General features: G+C 56.6%; 1 long non-coding RNA gene across 1 annotated transcript; it reads right to left on the bottom strand.

The window, feature by feature from the left end:
- Positions 1 to 1,625: 1,625 nt before the first annotated feature.
- On the bottom strand, positions 1,626 to 3,866 carry LOC131381592 (uncharacterized). The gene is made up of 3 exons (XR_009210437.1): positions 3,715 to 3,866; positions 2,407 to 2,469; positions 1,626 to 1,729 (listed from the first exon to the last, which is right to left on the bottom strand). It is a non-coding gene; the product is annotated as an uncharacterized LOC131381592 (long non-coding RNA).
- Positions 3,867 to 7,191: the final 3,325 nt, after the last annotated feature.

The following is a 7,191-nucleotide window of genomic DNA, read 5'->3' as shown; positions in this document are numbered from 1 at the left end:
GTGTATGATGTTCCTGCTTTCCCTGGACTCAGGGCTGGCATTTCGAATCAGCTTCTGGACTCAGACACCTCTGGGCTGGAATCCTAGCTCTGCACCTTCCTAGCTGTGTGACCTTGTGTGAGTTACTCCACCTCTCTGGGTTCCGTCTCCCTGTGTAAACTGGGGAGCGTTACACAAGAAAATGTGCGAGTTGGCTGGAGGAGGGCCTGGCTCCCCAAGAGCATCCTCCTACCTGTGGCATTCATTGTTATTTATCTGCACTACCTCCTTTAAGCCATCCCTGCCAACCCTCTGTGCCAGTGCCATCTCCAGGAGGTCCCAAGGAAATGTCACTGTCCCAAGCAATGTGTGGAAAGACACAGCTGCAAGCAGTGGAGTGCCAGGGCCCAGGTGGTCTCCACGCCTGAGCCCAGTGTGGGATGCCCTCCTTCTCCAAAGTCTGGAAGTCAGAGCTCCTGGCTGTCCGGCAAGGAGGGGGCTCCCAGAACCTGGGCTGGAGGCAGTCACAGGGCCTGCGTGGTTTTTGAGCAGCCTCTGTTACGGCAGACAGACGTGAGCAGGGCAGGAGAGCACCTAGGAATGTCACGCAACCATCAGCTGATAGGCGGTTGTTACACTCTCTCTCTAAAATAATGATTGGTCGCAGCCAGCACCACGGAAAGGCAGTTTCCCAACACAGGTGTTTCTCTTACATAGAAGCACCTAAAACTAGTGATCAGCAACTTCCCGATAAGATCTCAGGAGTCGGGTGAGTGGGCTCAAGCATAAGCACTAAGAGGCAAAATGGCAGAGCTTAACCGGTATATGACCTTCCTCGGGAAACCCTCGCCGGGTAAGGGAAGAGCGCCTCAGATGAGCATGCGCACCACTTCAGTAAACACATCGCGCATGCGGCCCCTCCCAGGTGCTGGCATGGCAGGCCATGGCGGCGCGTGCGGACAGCCCAGCCCAAGGGAAAAATCCGGAGAAAGAATGCAGCGCCCCCCCACCGCCGGAAGTGGAAGCATGTCAACGTATAAAACCCCAAGTCAAAGGTCAAACCACACACTGGAATCCCTCAGGTCACCCGCTTGGCCTTCCAGGTGTACTTTCCTTCCTTTAATTCCTGCCCTAAAACTTTTTTTTTTTTTTTTTGAGACAGAATCTTACTCTGTCACCCAGGCTGGAGTGCAGTGGTGCGATCTTGGCTCACTGCAACCTCCGCCTCCCGGGTTCAAGCGATTCTCCTGCCTCAGCCTCACAAGTAGCTGGGACCACACCTGGCTAATTTTTTATTTTTAGTACAGACAGGGTTTCACCATGTTGGCCAGGCTGATTTCGAACTCCTAACCTCAGGTGATCCGCCCGCTTGGCCTCCAAAAGTGCTGGGATTACGGGTGTGAGCCACTGCGCCCAGCCTTTTTTTTTTTTTTTTTTTTTTTTTTTTGAGATAGGATCTTGCTCTGTTGCCCAGGCTGGAGTGCAGCCACATGATCTGGGCTCACTGCAACCTCCACTTCCCGGGTTCAAGTGATCCTCTCACCTCGGCCTCCCGAGTAGTTGGGACCACAGGTGCCCACCACCACACTGGCTAATTTTTGTGTTATTATTTTTATTATTTGGTAGAGACAAGGTTTTGCCATGTTGCCCAGGCTCCTTCTCTAAAGCTTTTAAATAAACTTTCACTCCTGCTTTGAAACTTGCTGTGGTCTCTCACTTTGCCTTAGACCTCTCAGTTGAATTCTCTTTTCTGAGGAGGTAAGAACTGAGGTTGCTGCAGACCTGTATGGATTTGCTGCTGCTAACATACTTCATGACTTGGTGCTGCATGACTTGGATATAGTCTCTCCTGGTAACACCTCCCCTCCCCTCCCCTCCCCTCCCCTCCTCTCCTCTTCCCTCCCCTTCCCTCCCCTCCTCTTCCCTCCCCTTCCCTCCCCTCTCCTCCCTGACTCCCTTCCCCAAACAGCCCCATGAAGCAACACTGGGCTTCCCAAGAGAGCTCCTGCCACGTGACTGGCCTCTGTCATTGGCAGAACCCTGCATGGACCGTGGCTCTGCAGCTGTTTTCCTGGAAATTATGCCGGCTCTGAAAAGGGCCCGTGTTCTACAGGAACCCCAGGCAGAAGGGACCGGAGCTGAACTTGGGCATTTTGCATCACTACCAGAGAGCTGTGGTGAAAGACTAGAGTTTTAGGAGAGCTGAACTTGGGGAGGAGAGTGGCTGCTTGCAGTTGGCATAGAGAACTTCCTATGCCCATGAGTTCCACCAGGACCCACTCCTCCAGGAAGCCCTCCTACACCACACTATTTAGAAGGCCACTGGGGTTGGGGTCCTGCTGCCTCATTGGCCCTGCTTTCTCTCCCATGGCCCTTCTCCAGCAAGGACAGTGGGCCAGGCTCATGGAATAGCTGCAGAAGCCATACCTCATCAGGCCTCGGTTTCTCCATCTGCCAAATACGAAAAGGAATCCTTGGCCTGGCTTCGTCCTAGGAGGAAAGCGGGGGGCTATCAACAAATCGACAGTGTCCTGTGGGGCTGGGGTGGGGCACCGCCTGATGGTGCATGTCTGGGCTGCTGAGGGTCCTCATGCTCCCTCCTTTGCAGGAGGGGATGTGCCGTGAGAGCGGCTCCTGGTCAGCTGTCCTGGCCATCCCACAGTCCCGGAGGAGGTCAGCTGACTTCAGCCAGGGTCTCATGGAGCTGCAGGTGACGCTGAGCAAGTCACTGCTCCTCTTAGGGAAGGCTGGGTGGCAGCAGGGACCGCAGCCTTAAGGCCTCAACCTCTGCGCCTGCTTCTCTGAGACTCAGTTTCCTCATCTGTCAACAGGGAACACAATGGCCCCACCCCATGCAGTGAGTAGGGCGTCCCCAGGAAGAATCTCAGGGCTGGTGACAGCCTGAGAAGTGAAAGGGAGAAGCACGGTGAGTGTTGGGGTCCTGGGAACCAGGGTTAGGCCAGTGGGAAGTGCAAGTCATCATGCAGAGGGAAGTGGGCCCGGGCTGCTGGGGGAGGGGCTAGGTGACCCACCCTGAGGTCAGCACTGCTCTTATGACCAAGGCTAGCAGCTGCAGCCATGCCTCTCGCCAGGCCCAGCCACCTATAGGCCCTCTGCCCCTCGTGATCACCCACCACCCTGGGCCCTGCTCCAGGTTGCTCTCCCTTCTGCCTTTGACTGCCCTCTTCTTCCTTTTTTTTTTTTTGAGATGGAGTTTCACTCTTGTTGCCCAGGCTGGAGTGCAGTGGCGTGATCTCGGCTCACCGCAACCTCTGCCTCCTGGGTTCAAGCGATTCTCCTGCCTCAGGCTCCCGAGTAGCTGGGATTACAGGCATGCACCACCACACTCGGCTAATTTTGTATTTTTAGTATTTTGTATTTTGTATTTTTAATAGAGACGGGGTTTCTCCGTGTTGGTCAGGCTGGCCTTGAACTCCCGACCTCAGGTGATCCACCCGCCTCGGCCTCCCAAAGTGCTGGGATTACAGGTTTGAGCCACCATGCCCAGCCCCAACTGCCCCTCTTCTAGAGAGCTTTCCTCTAGGTGCTTTCAAGAAGCAGAGAGAGAGAGGGCCAGTAATGTGCCTCCCTGTGTTATTCTCTGGTCAGTGCTGAATCGGCCTTTTCTGTTGCCCTACAGGGCGCAGGTGGAGGTTTAATTAATGGACTAAATGAGGTAATGAAAAAGATTGGGAAAAATTTTTTTCAAGATGAAAAAGGAGTGAAGGATAGTACCTCCCATTTCTGCATCTAAACTCCTTGGTCTGGAAGTCCTTTCTTGTGTCTGACTTAAATACATCAAGCTGAATTTCAGACGCTGAGCAATGTTGGAGGGAAGCAAGATAACACTGTGCTTAGTGAAGGGGCTCCTAGCTTCACCACTGGCTGGCACATGACTGGACCACTGTGTGCCTCAGTTTCCTCATCTGCGAAAAGAAGAGAGTTAGTGCCCACTTCATTAGGCTGTCCGATGAAATCGGCTAATGTATACAAAACACTTAGAAGAACGCCTGGCACCAGTGGAGATCAACAAACATCGGCAGCCTACCCAAAAGAATTGAAAGCAGGAACATGAACAGATATTTGCATACCCGTGTTCTTTGTTTGTTTGTTTTTGTTTTGAGACAGGGTCTTACTCTGTTGCCCAGGCTGGAGTGCAGTGGTGCAATCATGGCTCACTGCAGCCTTAACCTGCCAGGCTCAGGTGGTTCTCCCACCTCAGCCTCCCAAGTAGCTGGGACTACAGGTGCGCCCCACCACACCCGGCTGATTTTTTTGTATTTTTGGTGGAGACAGGGTCTCACTATGTTGCCCAGGCTGGTCTTGAGTTCCAGAGCTCAAGCGATCCACCCGCCTGGGCCTCCCAAAGTGCTGGGATTACAGGCATGAGCCACCACACCTGGTCTACACCCATGTTTTATAGCAGCACTGTACACAGCAGCCAAGAGGTAGCAGCAATCCCAGTGTGCACAGAGAGATGAATGGATGCACAGTGTAGTCCATCCATACAATGGAATATGATTCAGCCTCAAAAAGGAAGGGAATTCTGACACCCGCTACCACATGAATGAATCTTGAAGGCATTATGCTGAGTGAAATAAACCTGACAACGCCCTCCTGGCAGATGCAGACACAAAAGGATAAACGCTGTGTGACTCTATTTATTTGCAGTACCTAGAATAGTCAAGACCACAGAGACGAAAGGTGGAATGGCGGTTGCCAGGGCCCGGGGGAGAGGGAAAGGGGAGTTAGTGCATAGTGGCTAGAGTTTCCGTTTTGCCAGGTGAAGATTTCTGCAGGTGGAGGGTGGTGTTGGTTGCACAACCCTGTGAATGTACTTAATGCCACTGAACTGTGCGCTTAAAAGATTATAAATTGCATTATGTATATTGTACCATAGTAATTTTAAAAAAAGTCAGCTGTCATTGCTCTGGCAGAGAGAAGGGAGGGGACATCCCATGTGTCCTGGCCTCTGAGGCCCTGGGTTGCGTGCGAGGAGCTGACCGTGGCTCCTGGCCAGGTGCTGGCACACTCGCCTTCTAGGCTAAATGAGGAGGTCATTGCCAGTCTGCTCCTGTCTGCTTGCTGCCCTCCCCGCCAGGCAGAGCCCCCTGCCCACTGCCTCTGGCCTGTGCCCTGGGGAGCTGGGGAATGGGACAGCCGCTGGCCACTGGTCACAAACACCCCACCCAGCATGTGATGCTTGCTTCCTGCTGGGGAGGAGCCCTAGGCTGGCCTTTGGCTCCTCTGGAAGTGCCTGGCCTCTTGGGAACTGTTTTCTGCATCTGCGAGAAGAGGGTAAGGACTGCTCCTGCCCTGTGGGCCCCATTGGCTGTCATCCCATGACCCTCCATGCTGCCCCATTTTCAGAAGACCTTCCTTGTCTTGAGGACTTCACGTATGTTACCATTGACCCTCACGCCTGAGCTTAGAGAGGGGAAGTGACTGGTGCAGACACAAGTCCAAGGCAGCAGCCTCGTTTCCCAATCCCTGGCGGGTGCTCTGGGTGGGCCACTGCCGTCAGTGGGGGACAAGGGTGGCAGCCCCATCTCAGCCCTGCAAAGCCGGTGGAGACCAGGGGCTGCCTCCGAGGGGACAGTGGGGCCTAAGGCCTGACAACGCCCTCCTGGCAGATGCAGACTTCCCGAGCAGTTTCCCTATCTGCTTGGGGATGGGAGGGGAGGTGAGTGGGTGGGGTAGGGGAACAGAGTCTGGCAGGAGAGTTTTGTGGGGATTGCACAATGAGGCCACAGCAGCCAACCGTGAAGGCAGCCTCAGGCCAGGGCCCCTCAGCCCGTATCCTCATCGCCCCTGTGTGGATGAACTCCATCTGCGCAGTGCCGATGGAAGGACCCTCCCCGCCCCGGGACACGGTGGCTCTGTGGACTCATCTGAAAAATGTCATCTCTGGAGTCCTAGGAGAGAAGGGGTGGGGTTGGCAGCCTTAACGCCCCATCCCGGCGGCCTCCTGCAGCCACTCCCCCACAGGTTCCCCAGAGACAGGATGGATGGCAAACCTGACGCTTGGCCAGCACTCTTGAAGAGGAAGTTCTCAGTTCCCAGGGCACCTGAACCCACAGCCGCCCCCACTCCGCTGGCCCCCCTGGTCCTGGAAGACCTGTTACTAGGCTGGAGAGGGGGTGGCGGAGTGAGCAGGGGGCGGGGAAAGAGGCCAAACAAAAGAGGGGAGGAGCAGAGGCCCCAGTGAGGCAGGAGGGAAGCCCGTGCCCAGCGGGAAATTCCTAAATGACTGCAGCCTTTCCAGAGGGCAGGAATTCCTAGCCTAGCGTGTGAAATAAGGAAGGAAGTGAATCTCCAGTGGGTTCCCTTCACGGCCCCTTTCCGTCCTCCCCACATGCCCCACCCCCACATCTCCTAAAACAGACCCTGAGAGACAGTGTGGATGGGGAAACAGGCCTGGAAACGGAGGCCTGCGCTGCATGGGCAAAGCTGGGTTAATGATCAAGACGAGGCCCTGGAGTCTGGGCCTTGGGCCCCTCCCTCCCCTTCTGCCTGCTCCAGCAGCCTGTGGGTCCAGCCCCAGCCCCAGAGGGGGAAAGGCTCCAGTGGGAGTCCCACAGGCCTAGCTAGGAACCCCACCCCGCTACTTAAAGCGGTGTGACCCGGGTCAGCCACCACCTTTCCGCATTTACGCATTTCAAGCAAGGCTTGACGACGGGAGGGGTGCAAGGCCCTGTGCACAGCCGCGCGGCCAGCACTCTGGCCAGCCGTGTAGCCCCCTTCCCCTTAAGGGGCCTCCTTCAGGAAGCCCCCGTCCCCTGCCTCCTTGTGGCCACGGTGATACCGGAACACTTCAGAAGGGCGGCTGGGGGAGTTGGGGTGGGACGGGCGCTCCCGCAGCTGGAGCCGGTCTGTGACGCGGGAATGCGGCCAAGCGCGCCCCATCCAGGCGGCCTATCAGGAGCCGTCGTCGGACAATGGCCCCGCGCCTGACAACCCCGTCCTCCCCGTGCTGTCCCCCGAACTCCACATACCATGCGACGCGCGGCCAGCCCCCGCCCCTGCCCGGCTGCTGGGAGGAAGTGACAGCGCCCCGCATCCCCCGCTGGGCAGGCCGGGCGCGCCCGGCTCCTGGGACGCAGGGACACAGCCGGGCCGCACTGGGCCTTGGCCTCCGCCCGCGGGTTTTCCGCGGTCGCGGCGGGGCGGGGAAGGAGGGGCAGGCGGGGCGGGGCGGGGCGGAGCGGGGCT

Source organism: Hylobates moloch, unplaced genomic scaffold (assembly GCF_009828535.3).
Source record: "Hylobates moloch isolate HMO894 unplaced genomic scaffold, HMol_V3 SCAFFOLD_16, whole genome shotgun sequence".
Classification (NCBI taxonomy): Eukaryota; Metazoa; Chordata; class Mammalia; order Primates; family Hylobatidae; genus Hylobates; species Hylobates moloch.
The sequence above is the reverse complement of the archived record's forward strand: the minus strand, read 5'-3'. Positions and strand labels throughout refer to the sequence as shown.